Here is a 19,536-nt window from a genome sequence, read left to right as displayed (position 1 = left end):
TCAATAAGTATGGCCAAAATATTATAGCGGATCTTTCCCCTCAAGGTGGGTGTACTACTGTGTTTTAGAACAAAATTTGACCTTCCCAGCAATGCTCCCACCAAGACCCTTACTAAAGCCAGTCGCAAAAATGTAGAAGAACCCAATCATATCTCCAAAAACGATGCCTAGCAGAAAAATGGTTACAAAACGTACTTTGAAAGTAACAGTAGACCCAAATACAGACCGTGGATTGTATTCAAACCACTTGCCTGCAAGCAAAAGTATCCATAGCCAGCATCGCTCCAACAGTGCTCTACAACAACAGAACCGCGTTGCAATAGAACCCCCCTAAACACATGCAATCCTGCTGCTAGGGCTAACCCTAACGAACCCTAACTTACAAAAAGTGCCAAAACTGGTGTTTCCTTATGGATTTTGTCCAACAAACTTCTAGCCGGTATTAGACCTTCCCAGGAATGCCCCAGGCAAGACCCGCCAACCCACCCGCAAAAAAACACCCGACACAACACCACCAAACAGCGAAAAAGCTAAATCTCATACTTACAATGTCTCTCGGCCTTCGGTCCAAACGCGGCGCTGTGCAGCTAGGTCGTCATCATCATCAATCATCATAACTCCTGTTTTCCACCACGGATTTCCTGAAAAGCAAATGCAATCAAGATTAGACTGTCGCAGCAGTGCTTCGACAGAGACCCCGGCCGCAACCCACCCACGAACAGCAGGAAGCCCCCCAAAACGCTACATTGAGCAAGATGTCTGAAGAAATGGCAAAAAAAAGGCTTTTCCTTAAGGATTTTGTCCAAAACACTTCTATCCGGCATTAGACCTTCCCAGGAATGCCCCAGCCAAGACCCGCCAACCCACCCGCAAAAAAACACGCGACAACACCCCCAAACAGCGAAAAAGCTAAATCTCATACTTACAATATCTCTCGGCCTTCGGTCCAAAGTAACGCGCTGTGCAGCTAGGTCATCATCAATCATCATAACTCCTGTTTTCCACCACGGATTTCCTGAAAAGCAAATGCAATCAAGATTAGACTGTCGCAGCAGTGCTTCGACAGAGACCCCGGCCGCAACCCACCCACGAACAGCAGGAAGCCCCCCAAAACGCTACATTGAGCAAGATGTCTGAAGAAATGGCAAAAAAAAGGCTGTTCCTTATGGATTTTGTCCAAAACACTTGTATCCGGTATTAGACCTTCCCAGGAATGCCCCAGGCAAGACCCGCCAACCCACCCGCAAAAAAACACCCGACACAACACCCCCAAACAGCGGAAAAGCTAAATCTCATACTTACAATGTCTCTCGGCCTTCGGTCCAAACGCGGCGCTGTGCAGCTAGGTCGTCATCATCATCAATCATCATAACTCCTGTTTTCCACCACGGATTTCCTGAAAAGCAAATGCAATCAAGATTAGACTGTCGCAGCAGTGCTTCGACAGACACCAAAAATTACACACAAACCCCCGGAACCCCGCCAAAGAGCACCTCAAAGGCAAGCAAGTCAGCAAAAACGGCAAGAAATTTCCACCTCATATTTGGTCCAAAACACTTTTGTCCATTATTAGAGCTTCACAGCAATGGGCCCAAAACCGTCAACTCACCCGCAAAGAAGTACAACACCCCCACAAGTGCTGAGTCTTTCTTCATTGTGCGTAATCCAGCACTCTGCTTGGAGGGAAATCGCAGTCTGGAGGAGGAGGATAGAGGAGCATGTTCTTCAGAACTTGTGAACCTGAGGAATGTAGACTGCGGCACCTTCAAATCAATAAGCAAACAAGTGAAGACAGTTCTGATGATGGTCTTGTTTTTGGGATTAGGTGATTAAAGTTTGAATTAAATTAACTGTGCAAAACAAAGAAAGAGAGACACAAAGCACACAGGAATAAAAGTGAATAAGGACGAAAAAGAAAGTTCTTGATTGATTGTCTCATTTTCAGGGCTCGGTGTCAGGGAATAAGAACAAGATTTCGTCATCATACTCTGCGAATTCAGGCTGGATGAGGTCAGTGGCACCGAACAGAGAAAAAATCCCCTCATCTACGTTGCTGTCCTCCTCGTCTTCATGCGGCGTGCTTTCTCGTACTTTGTAATCTGGTGGTATGAGGTGCTGATTCATCTTGATCATTGTCAGCCGCTCCACATTTTTGGGCGAGAGGCGGCTCCGTTTGGGAGTTACAATGCCACCAGCAGCACTGAAAACACGTTCAGAAGACACACTTGCGAGTGGGCAAGACAAATAGTTTATAGCCAGGTTGTAGAGCTGTGGCCACAATTGTTTTTTGCCATGCCAATACTGCAATGGCTCCTCATTAAGAAAGACCACTGTTGAGTCATTCAGATAGTCCTGCACCATCGACTCAAGGTCATCAACTGTTCCTCCACTTTGCTTACTTTTTGCTGTGCCTGTGACATTTTTTCGAGAACCATACCCCATCAAACTTAGCCAATCCTCCTCCCCAGCCACTGTTAGTGTTGTCATTGTGTGTGGTGCAGATGATCCAGTTGCCGGTGTCTTTAACGGCTGAGAGGTCACTTGTGCCCCAGCCACAGGTGCAGAAGTGGATTCTTGTGACTGCGGATGGCCTGCTGATGCTGATGCTGATGTACTGGCTTCTCCTTCAATAACCTGCCGTTCTTTTTCAAACCTCTTGGCTGACCAGGCTAACCAATGTTTGTACTTTTGAACATCTGCATCAGCGAAAGGAAAGAATGCGTTGTCTGCCAGCGCCTTTTTGTAGCGTGGATCCAGAATAGTAGCACAAATGTAATGCTGATCTGAGTTGATGTTTTTAAGACGTTCATCACCACGTAGGCGATGTAATAATTTCTCAGACAAAATGAAATGGGTTTTTTTTTTCATCTTTTTGAAACTCAGAAGAAACCGCCATCAGTTGGTGCTCCAGTATGCACAACAATGGGATAGCTTTTCCCAAATTACAGTCCTCCTGGCTGACTGCACGCGTGAAGAACTCAAAAGGACGAAGCATGTCTGTCAGGCTTTTAACTATGGCCCATTGCGCCTTACTCATCCGCAGGTCCTCCTTCTGAGATGTAGCCTCTGTCAAGAAATAGTGATCGAGTACCGTATACTGCTCATACAGACGCTCAAGCATGTAGAAGGTTGAGTTCCAACGTGTTGCCACCTCCTGGATGAGTGCTTTCACTGGCATTCCACGTTCAAGTAGCAGTCTCCGCAGATGCTTCCGGGCCTTAAAAGAATGGCTGAAATGGTTGCACATTTTGCGGCAGGTGGCCATTACCTCGAACACTGGACTCTCTTTATCACTCAAGAATTTTTGAACTACCAGGTTGATATAGTGCGCCAAACACGGCACTCTAACATGGTCACCCTTCAACATGGCCTTAACTACATTGGCGCCATTATCCGTGGAAACATAACCAATCTTGCGTTTTAGGGGGGATAGCATTGTCAAGACCTTTTTGTCAAACTCTTCCAAAAGGTTTTCTGCTGTGTGACTTTTCTCCAAGCCAAACATGGCTAGTGTTGCATGTTTCCGAGCAGCTTTGAAAACTTGGTCCGGGTCAACACCTGCGTTTAGCTTTGCTATAACACCTGAAAAAGAGACCCAGTGTGCAGTGATGCACATGTAATCATCGCCTGGGCCACTGGTCCACATGTCTGTTGTCAGATGTATTGTGTGAACAGCACTCTTCTGCAAAGCTGCCCCAATCGCCTGCAGCACATCTTCATGTAGTGCTGGAACCGCAACTCTGGCAAAATAGAACCGGCTCGGAACCTTCCATTTAGGGCAGAGCGTTGCCACTAATTCAAGAAAACCTACCGCTTCTACAAAAGAAAAAGGTAGTAGGTCCACAGCTAGCATTTTAGCCAGCTTAGTGTTATACAGACGCGTCAGTGGGTGGTTGCGTTCATATGGCACGTCTGAAGTAAGCATTGTTCTAATGTTGCCCTGGACCAAGCATTTACGGGCTGATAATGACTTCGTTGACCCAATTTTGCTCGCTGGTGAACTTTTGTGCGTTGGTGTCTCACTCGCTCCAACACTCTTAGTGTGCCTCACATTGGGTGTGCTGCTGACAGGGGTACTGGGTGTAAGGGAAGTGTTTGACACGTCTTCTTCCTGCTCGTCATCATCAGATGAAACATCAACGTTTCCTTGAATTTGGCCTTTCTTGATCGCATCTAGGTGCGCAAACCATTTGACAGTGTGCTGTCTCCTAAGATGACCTCTCTGGCCTCTGGTACCATATTTGGTACCTGGCTTACCACGACTAACTGCTTGCTTACAAATGGTACAAATGGCAAACTTTGGATTTTTTGGACAAACAGTAAAGAAGTCCCAAACTGGGGACTTGAAGTGTCTGTGGGACATGGAGGAGGCGGCGATACTGGTGGTGGTGGTCTTGAAGCTAATGCCAGATGAAGTGGAGGATGTGGATTGCCCAACTTTTGTACGTTTTGCACTTTCACCGCCACTAATTAAGGTCGAGATTGACGGAGGTCTCTTCTTGCCAGAAAGAAATATGGAAGCGGGACGAGTTGGTGTACTACTTAACTCCAATGATTGTGGTGTTTCCACTGCCTCCTCATCGACAACATCATCATCACGCTCAGCAGCTCTTCGGGCTAGGATCAAAATGTCTGTTTGCTGCATGCCCGCTGGGGCTGCAGTGACCTTTATGATGACTGGGTCGTCGTTGGCAGAGTCTTCATCAGCAGCAGTATCCGCCACTTCTTGTTGAGACTCATCACACTCCATAACTCTGAGACTTTGGACGAGCTTCCTTTTACGCTTAACTACCTTTGTTTGTTCCCAAGTTTGATCCGTATCATCAGAAGGAGGTGTGCTTGAAGAGGATGTAGACACCACCCTTGATCTCTTCCTTGCTAGGGGTGTGGAAGACAATGAAGGATCATCAGGAGGAGTGGCTTCCTCAAATGATACCTCGCCTTGATTGTCGATTTCCTGATGTGCCCCTACTTCGGGAGGAACAACTATTGTGGGCACTTGTTGTGACCCTCCATGCACCTCTGCTTGCGCATCTCCTTGCGCTGCCTCTCCTTCCACATGTACTTGGGCTTGTACTTGCACATGTGATTGTTGTTGCGGCTGTGGTTGTTCAACACTCGTCAGATGAGCTACAACAACCTGTGTTGATTGAGGGACATTGCTGCTGCTTTCTTGCGATGAGCCAACATCACTGGTCGATGGTGATTGAAGAAGTATACTGGCTGCCTCTGCAGCACTCAAGGGCTTGGACTTAAGTTGGCGTGGTGGTGGTGGTGGCACTGAGCCCAATGGAGCGGGGGTGCTGCTGCCAGCTTGGTCCCCAGCAGATCCCGCTGCAGCTGCTGCAGGCATACTTTTTTTTTTACTCCCAAAAAAAGGGGCGGGCGGCACACCAGTGTCCTTGGTAACTTGCTTCTTCTGCTCCTTACTGGCACCTTTCTTGCTAGAGGAGCTACGGGTTACTTTTTTTGGGGCCATCTTCTTCAGAGCAGGTCAGCAGGCAGCAGTTGCACGAGTTGCAGAGGGTTCTGTGTCCAGAGTGACGTGACGTCGCGTGACGTTATGCTGCACACACCGCTGCAGGACTTCTTCCTGGCACTGGTGGTTCTATTGAGTCTTCTTGTGCACCTAAAAGCAATGGAAGACAGAGGAACATCAGTTCAGTTATACACCCCAAAAAATCGACAAAACACAGAAAAATGAGCACAATCCCATGCCATCCATGATGTTTACATTGAAGACACCCCACAGAAAGACTAGGGACATGCAAGTATGCAACACTCACTACCCCTGGGCATAAGGGATGAAAAGTAGGCAAAATAAGTGCAGGCCTCAGACACTGCCTCTCCTCAAAATGGCCCCCTTACACCCCAAGCACATGTTGCCTGTACCAGCCAGCACTCAAGATGGCCACCACCACCACCCACATGGCCAGTCCACATCAACAGTACACCCCCAAAAAACAGAAAAACAGCCAGAAATCACCACAATCCAATGCCATCCATGATGTTTACATCAAAGAGAGTGAGACCACACCACAGGCACACTCAGTCCATGCACCACCACCACCCCTGGGCAAGCAAAAGGCCACACCAGCAGCCCCCCAAAAACGACAAAAAACAATAAAATAAGCACAATCCCAGCCCATCCATGGCCTCAATTATGTTTAAATTCAAGAAGACACCCCACAGAAAGACTAGGCCCATGCAACACTCACCACCCCTGGGCAAAGGGCCACACCAGCAGGCCCAAAAAAACGACAAAAACCAATAAAATCTGCACAATCCCAGCCCATCCATGGCCTCAATGGTGTTTAAATTCAAGAAGACACCCCACAGAAAGACTAGGCCCATGCAACACTCACCACCCCTGGGCAAAGGGCCACACCAGCAGGCCCAAAAAAACGACAAAAAACAATAAAATCGGCACAATCCCAGCCCATCCATGGCCTCAATGGTGTTTAAATTCAAGAAGACACCCCTCAGAAACACTAGGCCCATGCAACACTCACTACCCCTGGGCATAAGGGATGAAAAGTAGGCAAAATAAGTGCAGGCCTCAGACACTGCCTCTCCTCAAAATGGCCCCCTTACACCCCAAGCACATGTTGCCTGTACCAGCCAGCACTCAAGATGGCCACCACCACCACCCACATGGCCAGTCCACATCAACAGTACACCCCCAAAAAACAGAAAAACAGCCAGAAATAACCACAATCCAATGCCATCCATGATGTTTACATCAAAGAGAGTGAGACCACACCACAGGCACACTCAGTCCATGCACCACCACCACCCCTGGGCAAGCAAAAGGCCACACCAGCAGCCCCCCAAAAACGACAAAAAACAATAAAATAAGCACAATCCCAACCCATCCATGGCCTCAATTATGTTTAAATTCAAGAAGACACCCCACAGAAAGACTAGGCCCATGCAACACTCACCACCCCTGGGCAAAGGGCCACACCAGCAGGCCCAGAAAAACGACTAAAAACAATAAAATCTGCACAATCCCAGCCCATCCATGGCCTCAATGGTGTTTAAATTCAAGAAGACACCCCTCAGAAACACTAGGCCCATGCAACACTCACTACCCCTGGGCATAAGGGATGAAAAGTAGGCAAAATAAGTGCAGGCCTCAGACACTGCCTCTCCTCAAAATGGCCCCCTTACACCCCAAGCACATGTTGCCTGTACCAGCCAGCACTCAAGATGGCCACCACCACCACCCACATGGCCAGTCCACATCAACAGTACACCCCCAAAAAACAGAAAAACAGCCAGAAATCACCACAATCCAATGCCATCCATGATGTTTACATCAAAGAGAGTGAGACCACACCACAGGCACACTCAGTCCATGCACCACCACCACCCCTGGGCAAGCAAAAGGCCACACCAGCAGCCCCCCAAAAACGACAAAAAACAATAAAATTAGCACAATCCCAGCCCATCCATGGCCTCAATTATGTTTAAATTCAAGAAGACACCCCACAGAAAGACTAGGCCCATGCAACACTCACCACCCCTGGGCAAAGGGCCACACCAGCAGGCCCAAAAAAACGACAAAAACCAATAAAATCTGCACAATCCCAGCCCATCCATGGCCTCAATGGTGTTTAAATTCAAGAAGACACCCCACAGAAAGACTAGGCCCATGCAACACTCACCACCCCTGGGCAAAGGGCCACACCAGCAGGCCCAAAAAAACGACAAAAAACAATAAAATCTGCACAATCCCAGCCCATCCATGGCCTCAATGGTGTTTAAATTCAAGAAGACACCCCTCAGAAACACTAGGCCCATGCAACACTCACTACCCCTGGGCATAAGGGATGAAAAGTAGGCAAAATAAGTGCAGGCCTCAGACACTGCCTCTCCTCAAAATGGCCCCCTTACACCCCAAGCACATGTTGCCTGTACCAGCCAGCACTCAAGATGGCCACCACCACCACCCACATGGCCAGACCACATCAACAGTACACCCCCAAAAAACAGAAAAACAGCCAGAAATCACCACAATCCAATGCCATCCATGATGTTTACATCAAAGAGAGTGAGACCACACCACAGGCACACTCAGTCCATGCACCACCACCACCCCTGGGCAAGCAAAAGGCCACACCAGCAGCCCCCCAAAAACGACAAAAAACAATAAAATAAGCACAATCCCAGCCCATCCATGGCCTCAATTATGTTTAAATTCAAGAAGACACCCCACAGAAAGACTAGGCCCATGCAACACTCACCACCCCTGGGCAAAGGGCCACACCAGCAGGCCCAAAAAAACGACAAAAAACAATAAAATCTGCACAATCCCAGCCCATCCATGGCCTCAATGGTGTTTAAATTCAACAAAACAGTTGTATCATGCACCCATAACCAACCCTGGTCCTACTGGATACTGTGGCTACCCACAATATAATTTATTTAATTTTCTGAAAAAGTTCCAAAATTGTACTTGCAGCAACTGTAATGCCCCAAACAAACTTACTTGTGAAAGTTGATTTCTAATCCAAAAGTGATCCAAAGACAGTCAAAAAGGCCTCAAATCCAAATATCCAGCAGCACCCACAAAAAGTAATCCTTCCAGCTCCAGATCCAAATGAAAGTGACCAGGAGATGGACAAAGCACTGGGAGGAGCCTGCTGGACAGGAACAGGAAGTTGGAGACTGTGGGGCACTTCCTTCCTCCCCCCCCCCAAAATGGACTCCTTGCAAAAAAAAAGGCCATGCAAATGTCAACCTGAGGAGTGATTCTGATAAAAATCATAATTTTCTGAAGGTTTATCCTGTTTGCTGGTGATTTTCTTGTGCGAAATTGCAAAATCTCTATTTCGCAAGTGCGAGATTGTTCCTTTCCGCCGCAACTACGTGTTCGCAATTGCGAACTCTCGCGAGGTGTGCTGTGCAAGGTGGCAAGCCGCGAGTACGTATTCGCGGGCGACAAACTCCCGCGGGAACACGCAGCAAGATCTAAAATGGCGCGTCACTCGCAAAGAAAAACAACTCGGCAAACGCTAAAATGACGGAAAGTGAACGCCGTGCACCACGCCGCGCGCCGCAACCAAGCAAAAAATCCGCCGCGAGCGGATTCACGGATTTTCGACAAATTCGCGAGAGTTCGCGGATTGCGAATTTGCCGAAAATCCTAAAAATCCGCGATCGGAGCGGATTTTACGCCCATGCTTACTCACCATGCCACCCCAGTTTAGACACAGCCATATGCAAATCAGTCTTGATCCTGTGCCTCATGGAAACAGTCCAGACCGAACTACCCATCCAGGTCCTCACTGGACCAGAACCAAGCATCCTGGGACCGGTTTCTGGGTATTACCCTTCATCAGCTAGGCTAGCTTGAATCCAGTGACACAGTGAGCAAGGGACCCACGTCTGGGCAGACCCACCCAATTAGGGTGAAAAGTGCTATGCAAACAAATGATGGACGGAATGCTGAATGAATCATACATTCACCCCCAGTCAGGAGTTCTGGGTTGAATCTGTCGTTCTTTTGCTCACCATGCCACCCAAGTTTAGACCCAGCCATATGCAAATCAGTCTTGACCCTGTGCCTCATGGGAACAGTCCAGACCGAACTGCCAAGCCAGGTCCTCACTTGACCGGAAACAAGCATCCTGGGACGATGGATTTAGGCCCAGATCTCTGTACTGGGCTGAATGTATGACAGCGTTCTGCATTCTGTCCATCAATTGTTCTTTTTGCATTTGTCTCCCCAAATGGGACAGGTATGCCCAGACATGGGTCCCATGCTCTCCATGCCACTGAAGTCAAGCTATCCTGGCTGATGAGAGCTGAAATCCCGAAACCAGTCCTAGGATGCTTATTTCCAGTCCAGGGAGGACCTGGCCTGGCAGTTCAGGCTGGACTGTTCCCATTGGGTGAAGGGTCAAGACTGATTTGCATATGGCTTGGTCCAAACTGGAATGGCATGGTGAGCAAAAAAACGATGGATTTAGGCCCAGATCTCTGTACTGGGGTGAATGTATGACATTGTTCTGCATTCTGTCCATCAATTGTTCTTTTGCATTTGTCACCCGAGTGGGACAGGTATGCCCAGACGTGGGTCCCGTGCTCTCCATGCCACTGGAGTCAAGCTATCCTGGCTGATGAGGGCTGAAAGCCCGAAACCGGTCCTAGGATGCTTGTTTCCAGTCCAGGGAGGCCTGGCCTGGCAGTTCGGGCTGGACTGTTTCCATTGGGCCCAGGGTCAAGACTGATTTGCATATGGCTTGGTTCAAACTGGAATGGCATAGTGAGCAAAAAAACATGGATTTAGGCCCAGATCCCTGTACTGGGGTGAATGTATGACATTGTTCTGCATTCTGTCCATCAATTGTTCAATCCAAAGGGCATCACCCAAAACTGGAAGTGGCCATCTGGTGTTAAAAATGTGGACCTCTCTTTGGCCCCCGCAGTCAGAGCAATCTACTAGTCCCCTAATGTCAAATCAAAGGTACTGCTGAATTTGATAGCGCCCAGTCTGTTAATGAGCTCATCGGCTCAGGGCATCAGTCCTCGTGACTTAGTTGAATCCTCGGTAGTCCATGCAGAACTGTAGTTCTGGCATGGTACCCAGTGTTGCAGCCTTTGGTACCAACACCACTGAACTGGGCTATTAGAGGGCTCAATCATACCTAAATCCAGCATCTAGGAGACCTCCTCCTTGATTCTGGCTCTCACCCTGTCTGACAGCCTGTAAATTATGTTCTTCAAAGGTGGACTGTCTCCAGTGTCAACACCATAGACGCTCAGATGTGTAAGTCCAAGCATGAGTGAGAACGGTGAGGCAAACTGTCTCAGCACCTGTTAACAGTCACCCCGCTGTTCTAGGGTCAGGGTGAAATAAAGTTCGACACCCTCCACTGACCCATAATGCTCCTATGCAGAGAGGAGGTCAGGAAGAGGTTCACTCTCCTTTTCCATTCCCTCATCTGTCACAAGGAGCATTCTAACTTCAGACCTTGCAAAGTGAGGATTAATTATGTTTACATGGAGAACCCTTAGTGGATTCCTAGGGGTCTGGAGGTCCACCAAGTAAGTGTGCTACCCCTTATGCTCCGTGATTGTGTATGGGCCAGTCCAGCGGTCCTTGAGAGTCCTGGGCTCTACTGGCTCCATGACCCACTCTTTCTGGCTAGGCTGAAACTCCCAGAGAGTGGTCTTTTGGTCATAACAGAGTTTTATGACTTTTTGCTCTGCCTCTATATTGCGTTTGCCATCTTCCAGCAGTAATTCATCTGGTCAGCATGTAGCTGACCACATCCTGTTTTTTTGGGGGGGAGCTTAATTCCACCCCTCTTTGACAAGGCCCCTTGCCCCTATCCTTGGCGGTTGTCTGGGCCATTGTTCCAGGTTCCAGATGCCCTTGACTCCCTTCCCGGGCAACTATGGGCTGTGTGGCCACACAGACCCACTCATTCAATCCCATCATCCCCAAGTGAGACCTATGTATTTCACAAAGCCTCAACCCATTGACCATTAATGGAGACCCACTGCCTACACTTAGAATTATTTGCATGCATGTGGGCTTTCGGCACCATTTCTTTATCCCCCAGGGAAACTAAGATCACCTCTGTCTGTTCCCCACCGCTAACTGGGACCAACTCCTCCCCAACCACTACACTCACCAATCCAGGTGTCTGCCTACCAGTGAAGAGGCTGTGCCTTCTTGGGACATTTGGATTTGCCCTTCGAGTGTCTATATTTATAGCACTTAGTACATTGGGACACACACCTCCCTGTCAGATGGTAAAAGAACCACTTTGTTTTAATATCAAACTGGACTGGTTTCCACTACTCCCTTGGGAATTATTTTGGGGGCCTTTAGAGAACTCCTTATTTTTAGGTTTTCTCCGCCCTCTTTCTTCTGTTGGGAACCCCGACCCGAAAACACTCTGACGCAAGCCCAGAGTTCGCCTCCTCAGCAAGCTTCCTGGGGTCAGTCAGTTTACTGACAACTAGGTGCTGGCACAACTCAGGAAATCAGATACTGAGCATGTGCTCTCACATGATTAAATGGTAAAAACCCATTAAAATCACTAGCCTTGCTGCCCCTCACCCAGCCTTTCAGTGCTTTACTGGAGTAATCAACAAAATCTACCCAGGATTGTTTGACGAGCTTCTGGCTGTCCATGAATCTTTGCCGATACTTCTCAGGGGTTAGTCCAAATTTGGCAATAAATATGGCCTTCATAGGGGTTTGCTTCGTTTGATCCCCAACCTGTAGTGTGAGAAGTGTGTCCCTCCCAAGTGTTGGCATGTGTTTCCACAGACCCTTCGCACATGAGTGCTCCTCAGGAATCCTATAAACCTTCAGTGCAACCTCATAAGCAATCGTTATCATCATAAGCAATTATCAATGTCATATCCCACCACATAACTGGGTACCACATTCTTGGGTATGCAAACCCTTTTGTCTTCATCAAGTACTGCATGTATGCTACACCTTCACTGCTGGACTCTACCTGTCTGGCTTTGAGTTCCAGCTCATTCAGACTCAATTTATGAGCCAGGAAGTTTTTCATTTCTGCTAAGGCTCTCTGTGCCTTCTGTGCTCCAAGGCCCTTTTAGCCCTTTTCTCCTACATGGCCAGCTTCTTTTCCACTATTTTTCTTTTTGCCAGCTGCGGTGTAAATGCCCTCTCCCCTCCTATCCCTCAGTTCCTCTGGGAATAATGCCCCAGGAAGAGACACTGCTCCATGCTCTGACAGGGAACTCCATTTCAGGGGTTTCACCCTCAGCCACTGCTGCTGGTTCTTCAGAAGAGCCATTCTACGGCTCCCCCAATCCATCATCCTCAGATATGTGGTTCTCCTCCTGAGAGCGTGCTTCTTCTCAGGCCCTTAGTACCTTTTGTAATTCCACCTTCTTGGTGGCCCTCTAGGAGGGAAGTACAAACTCTTTGCAAACATTCTTGAGCAGGCCCTCTGAATAGGGTTCCTTATTGGCCAGCTCAAATTCCATGTTTCCAATGGTAGAACCAACAGCCAAAGTCAACTAGGGAGAACTTAAAAAACCTTGAATTGGTTTTGGATGTGGATGGGTAGTGTACACCAAGTCACTGTATGGCACTGCACGAACACAAGTCCTATCCCATGGCTGCCACCAATGTTAGAAATTGGGTTGTTGGTTGACTAGGGTACGAGCCCAAGTTATGCAGCAACCACAAGAATAAGAAGCAGGCAAACCCACAATTAACCCGTGCTTACCCTCTGGCAGCTTGGCACAGAGCAGTCAGGCTTAACTTAGAGGCAATGTGTAAAGAATGTGTGCAACACCACACAAAATGATTTCACACAATGCTAAAAAATAGAGCTTAATTTAATAAATAAATCAAGACCAAAATGACAAAAATCCAGTAAGTAGACTGTGAGATATTAGTTTTTTACAGAATAAATGGAAAATAGCACTTAGAATCAATAAGTGCTTATTTGAGCAATCTGGTCGTGCCGGAATGGGTCAAAGTCAAAAGTTCAAGCTGACTGTGCTGAAGTGTGGGCCGAATACAGGAACCCAGTAAAGCCCGCTTAACAAAAGTACCTTAATCCTGGGTGCGTCGACAAAGATGCTGGGAGCCAAGCGATTCCTCAATGTCCCCCCACAGTAAAGCTCTATTTACTCCATGCATCTTCGGCAATGCATTGGTTTTTTAAGTCATGTGCTGTTTCCGAGATGAGACTGTTCCAAAGTTGAGGTGGCAGGTATCTCCATGCAGTAGAGGTGATGTGTCTATCTTCTCCACGCAGTGGTGGGAAAGTGTTGGTTCTGAAGCAGCAGCTCCGAGGGAGAAGCGCTGGTTCTGAGGACGATGCACCGGAGCAGTTGCCGCAACTGCGGGGGTACATCAATTCTGTTCTTGCAGTGGATGCCACACAGGTTCCACTGGCGCAAATGCTTTAGGCCCACAGCCAATGTTTCAGGACTGGGATGGAACCACTTGGTAGGGCAGACTCACAGATTGCAGAGTCCAGGTGTAGGAACAGGATGGTTGGAAGTATTTTAGGTCCCTGAGACTTTAGATCAGGAAGCAAGCCAACAAGCCCTTGAAGCCACTCTGGGTTCAAATGAAGCAGATCCAGTACGTTTAACCCAGACAGAGAACAGCAGGGCAGTACAGCAAGGCAGGAATCCAGCAAAGCAGCTGTCCAGGAGAGCGACGGTTGTTCAGTAGCACAGCAGTCCTTCTTCAGTCTTACCAGGTCCAGATGTGCACTGAAGTGGGGGTGTCAGAGATCTAGTACTTATGCCCACTTGTGCCTATGAAGTGGAGGAGACTTCAAAGACAGGTCTTTGAAGTGCACAGATGTCTTCCCCTTCTGCCCTGGTTCCAAACTCAATACAGGGGTGTATGCAACCCTTTGTGTGGGGACAGGACACAGCGAGTGATGTCACTGACCATGTCATGAGTGATGTAATATGTGAGGTCATAAGCAGTGCATTACAACAGCGGAAGTTATAGTTGGCTCAGGTAACTATAACTGCCAAATGTCAATGTTTTTTATGAGTGAAATCTGAGCCTAACTATAATGTCCCTGTAACTTTTTTTCTGTGAATTTCTAAGTTTTTTAAATTTAGTTTCTAACTATAATGTCCATGTAACCTTTGTTTTTTTCAGTGAATTTCAACTTTTTTTTTTATTTCCTAACTGTAACCTGTAACCATTGAAACCATTAGTGGCTATATAGGTACGTGGGTGGGTGTGTGAGTGGCTGTATGGGTGTGTAGGGGAGTGTGTGAGTGACTATGTGGATGTATACATAGCTGTGTAAGTGGGTGTAGGAGTGCCTATGTTGATCTGTGAGTGGGTGCGTGAGTGTCTAAGTGGGTCTATAGGTGGGTGTATGAATGTCCAAGTGAGTCTGTGACTGGATGGTTGAGTGTCTGAATGGGTCTGTGAGTGGGTGCATGAGTGTCTGTGACTGGGTGTGGGAGACTCAGACTGGGTCTGTGAGTGGGTGCATGAGTGTCTTTGAAGATCTGTGAGTGGCTGGATGAATCGCTGAGGGAGTGGGTGTATGCGAGTCGGATTGGTTGTGTGATTCTCTGAGTGAGTAATTGTGTGACTGAATGGGTCAGTCAGTGGGTGCATGAGTCTGAGTGGATCTGTGAGTAGGTGCATGAGTCTCTGAGTGGGTCTGTGAATGAGAACATGTGTCTGAGTGGGTCTGTGAGTGGGTGGATAAGTGTGTGTGTGGGTCTGTGAGAGTGTATGAGTTTCTCAGTGGGTCTGTGTTTGTGTGTCTGAGTGAGTAGATCTGTGAGTGGGTGCATAAGTGTTTGAGTGGGTCTGTGAGTGGGTGAGTGGGTCTGTGAGTGGGTATGTGAGTCTCTGAGTGGGTTTATGAGTGGGTGCATGAGTGTGTGAGTAAGTCTGTGAGTCTTTGAGTGGGTGTGTGAGGGTGTGTGTGAATCTCCCAGTAGGTCTGTGCGTGGGTGTATGAGTGCTTGAATGGATTTGTGAGTAGGTGCATGAGTGTCTGAGTATTTATGTCAGTGGGTGTGTGAGTCTGAGTGGGTCTGTGATTGGGTGCATGAGTGGGCTTGTGAGTGGGTACGTGAGTGTATGAGTGGGTCTGTCAGTGGGTGGGTGGTAAAATGTAGGGGGCACACAGGAGCAGGTCCTTGTCTCAGCTCCCCTGTGATGGCCCTCCTGTCCAGCTTGCCTGCAGTCCTCTACCCTCTACCCTCTGCTGCCTTCAGTTTTGTGCTTCCTCTGCTCATATTCAACCTCTTCTCTGCTCACTCCTGTCCTCTATTTTGTCTCTTTCTGCTTGTTCTGCCCATTATTTTGCCTCTTTAGGTTCGCTCCTGACCTTTATACTGCCTCTTGCTGCTCATTTCTGTCCTCTATTTTACCTCTTGCTGCTTTTTTCTGACCACTATTTTGCCTCTTTCTGCTCATTATTTTGCCTCTTTCTGCTTGCTCCTGACCTATATTTTGCCTCTCTGATCTTTATTCTGCGCCTTGCTGCTGGTTTCTGACCTCTATTGTGCCTCTTTCTGCTAGTTTCTGACCTTTATTCTGCCTCTTTCTGATCCCTTCTGCCCTTTGTTCTGCCTCTTTCTGATTTTTATTGTGCTCCTTTCTTCTCCTTTCTGACCTTTATTCTGCCTCTTTTTGCTTGTGTCTGGCCTTTATTCTGCCACTTCCTGCTAGTGTCTGCCCTTTATTTTGCTTCCTGCTGATCGTTTGTTACCTCTATTTTCCCTCTTTCTGCTTGTTTCTGACCTTTAGTCTGCCTCTTTCTGCTCGTTTCTGACCTTTATTTGACCTCTTTCTGCTCGGTTCTCATCTTTATGTTGCCTCATCCTGCTCATTGCTGACTTTTATTTTGCCTCTTTCTGCTCTTTTCTCACCTTTATTTTGCTTGTTTCTCATCTTAATTTTACCTTTCTGCTTGTTTCTCACCTTTATTTTGCCTCTTGCTGCTGGTTTCTGACCTTTAGTCTGCCTCTTTCTGCTCACTTCTGACATCTATTGTGCCTCTTTCTGCTTGTTTCTCACTTTTATTTTGCCTCTTTCTGCTCCCTTCCCTGGGCCCCACATGGTGAACCTCAAGGCCCCCATGGTCCCAGCCAGCTCCCCAACTCCTGCGGGAGCCAGCATTGCTCTCGCACACAGGGAGCGGCTGGAAATGCAGCTCCCTGTGTGTGAGAGCAATACATTCAGTTATTTCCCTGCCCACATGTCTGCGGGCAGGGAAAGAAATTAAACCTCCGCTTCCAGGGGGCGAGGGCACTTTGACAGCTCCCGCCCACTGGAACCAGAGTGTATGCTTTAGCTTGCCAGGAAAGCAAACAGCTATGTCCCCAGGGTGTGGGCAGCCCAGGACATAGCAGGAGTCAGCAATGCTGGGTGGAGGTCCCCCTGGCCATATAAGGCTCCAGGAGTGAGGTCAGGGGGCCTCCTCCTTTGATTTTCAAGGGCCTGCCCTGGGGAGGTGGTGGTCCCCGGAGCCGAGAAGGGCCTGGAAGGGGTGCCATGCGGCCCTCCTTCCTTTCAAACAAAAAAAGCCCTGGGAAGGTGGTGGTCTCCAGGGCCCAAGGGGAGTTTGCGCAGCCGCCGTTTGAATTTTTTTTACTATAGCTCTGGTCAGGAGGTGGTCCCTGGTGGATTTGGTAGGACCCCATTTATTATTAGAATGAGCTCTTGGGAGGTGGTAGGCCCTGTGACATCAATAAGCCCTTGGAGTAGGGCTCTGTGTGGCCTCCTCTGTTTATTTATAAAAATATGCCTGCCCCCAGGACCTTTGGCACCCGGGGGGGCATTATAAAACAAGCACAGGAGCCACATATTTGAGAATTTTGTGAATTTGCAGCTAATTCTTGTCACCTTGCTGCTCTGCGTGACAGGGAAAGGGCCGGAATGCGCTGTATTTAATACTAAACGGTGCATTCCTGCCTTTTTCCAGATTGGCCCACAATGTGCTGCCGGGCTCCAATGCAGGCACTGTTACACCATGGTGCAAGGGGGGCCTGCTTTGAAAACAGCATTGTTTTTGTGCAGGTAGGGGTACCTACCTGCACAAAAAAAATCCCCTGAGGTATTTTCATTGTTATGCCTCAACATCCTTGGGTGGAGCATGGGAACACCCACGCACCACCCATGGAATGTCTCCCAGAGGCAGAGTAACTCAACACACGGATTTGCACTGTGTTGTGCTAATCTTGATTTGTCAAACCACTCAGGGTCACACAAGGATGACTTGCATGGGTTTATAAATCGCATTTTAGGTGTTGCGTCGCTTTTACACCTTGTTGCGTGGAGCAAAAGCGATGCAACCACTTGATAAATATGGCCCGAGTATTGTGTCACCGCGCAAAGGCAAGATGATGAGATTTTGTGCGACATTTATACTTGAGGAATGACCTCCAGCACAAATTTTTACACAATGGCTACTGCTTAAGTGTAAGTCAATGTATAAATTCACAGAAAATACACATGATATGTGTGAGAACGCCAAGCAATATAAATGTTGCCCTTGTTTGCATGTGGTTTAACTTGATGCCAGAATTTCACACAAATACAGTTGGGCCCGAGTCTACACTTACTCTCTTCATAGGAGAACATTTGTAAAAGTCGGGAGGGTGCTGCAATCTTTGAAAGAAACAGCAGAGTGTGCAGAGGACTTTCCGATAAGAGAGAGCGCCACTCCACTAGTAAAAGTTATGGGCTCTCTCAGAGTGTTCAGGTCACAACTGCAGTGATTAGTTATAAATGCCATTTGCATTAGATCTTTTCATTGTCTGCAGTCCACTATATTGCATATACCAGTCACATGTCCAGCATAGGTGACTTCTAAAACAAGCACTGGTAAAACCAATAGATCTAGGTTTAATGTGCAAATGCGTATAGTGTCAGCACATTAGAGCAAGACACATGAGAGGAACCATCAGAAGTGGACAGAGGACTAAAGTTGTAAGGTAGTCATGCAGTACAATGCAAGTACTCAAGTGTAAGTGGTAGGACACTTTCAAACAGCAAATAGCATTAGGTGCGAGATGACTACGACTACGACTATTGCCTTTACGACTATGTGCTTGACATATGGGGCACTTGCTGGTAAGGGGGCTGGTGGTGTGAAGAAATTTTTGCTTCCTTATGCACCGGGCAGAGACCTTCGTTCATCAACTAAGAGCTTGTTGGTGGTGCCTCGTGTCCGAAGAAGTAAATGGGGTGGTAGGGCGTTCTCAACAATAGCTCCTAAGCTGTGGAACAGCCTTCCCCTTGAAATTAAATCCCAACTGTCGGTCCTGGAGTTTCGGAAAGCTCTGAAAACGTGGCTTTTCTCAAAGGCATACCCGTAGTATTGTTATCTGGTTATTTTTGATTTTGTTTGGTAGGCGCCTTGATGCCTTTGGGCTTAGTAGCGCGTTACAAGATTCATTTCATTTCATTTCACTATACGTGTGCACCAACCACTTTAAACATGAAGTTCTTGTCACCAGTAAGCTTGCTGGGGGTAAAGGTCTTTCACTGGTGGTGAGTGTTATGGTGACAGGTTCCGTTTATGCGTGGGAGGCTGAAGAGTGATGCTGGAGGTGGCCGACATGGCCAGACTGGGGAACCAAAAGCAACCCTGGCAAAAAATCTCAAACCACCCTTCTCCCTTCGTCTCCTTGCAAAATATCTCCTCCCTCACTTTCTTTCTCTCTCTCTAGTGAAGTCTCCCCTGCCTACTCAAATTACTTTCATATTTTCACTATACTAATTCACCACTAATGCTTTATGGGTTCTGGAGTAGCATGCTGCTTGCGGAAAAGGGGCTTCAACACCTCATCAGGGGTTGCAAGCGCTATATAAATGCAAACCTTTTTCGTCTTCTGTCCATCCACTGTCTTTCTCAATCCAAATAACTGACTTACATATCCACTACTCAAATTACTTTCATATTTCACTATACTAATTCACCACTAATCCTTATGGGTTACGGAGTAGCGAGCTACACGCCTAAAAAGAGTTTTGACGCCTCATCAGGGGTAGTAAGCGCTATATGAATGCAATTACAGTACAAT

The sequence above is a fragment of the Lissotriton helveticus genome, chromosome 8 (genome assembly GCF_964261635.1).
Source record: "Lissotriton helveticus chromosome 8, aLisHel1.1, whole genome shotgun sequence".
In the NCBI taxonomy this organism is placed as follows: Eukaryota; Metazoa; Chordata; class Amphibia; order Caudata; family Salamandridae; genus Lissotriton; species Lissotriton helveticus.
The sequence above is the reverse complement of the archived record's forward strand: the minus strand, read 5'-3'. Positions refer to the sequence as shown.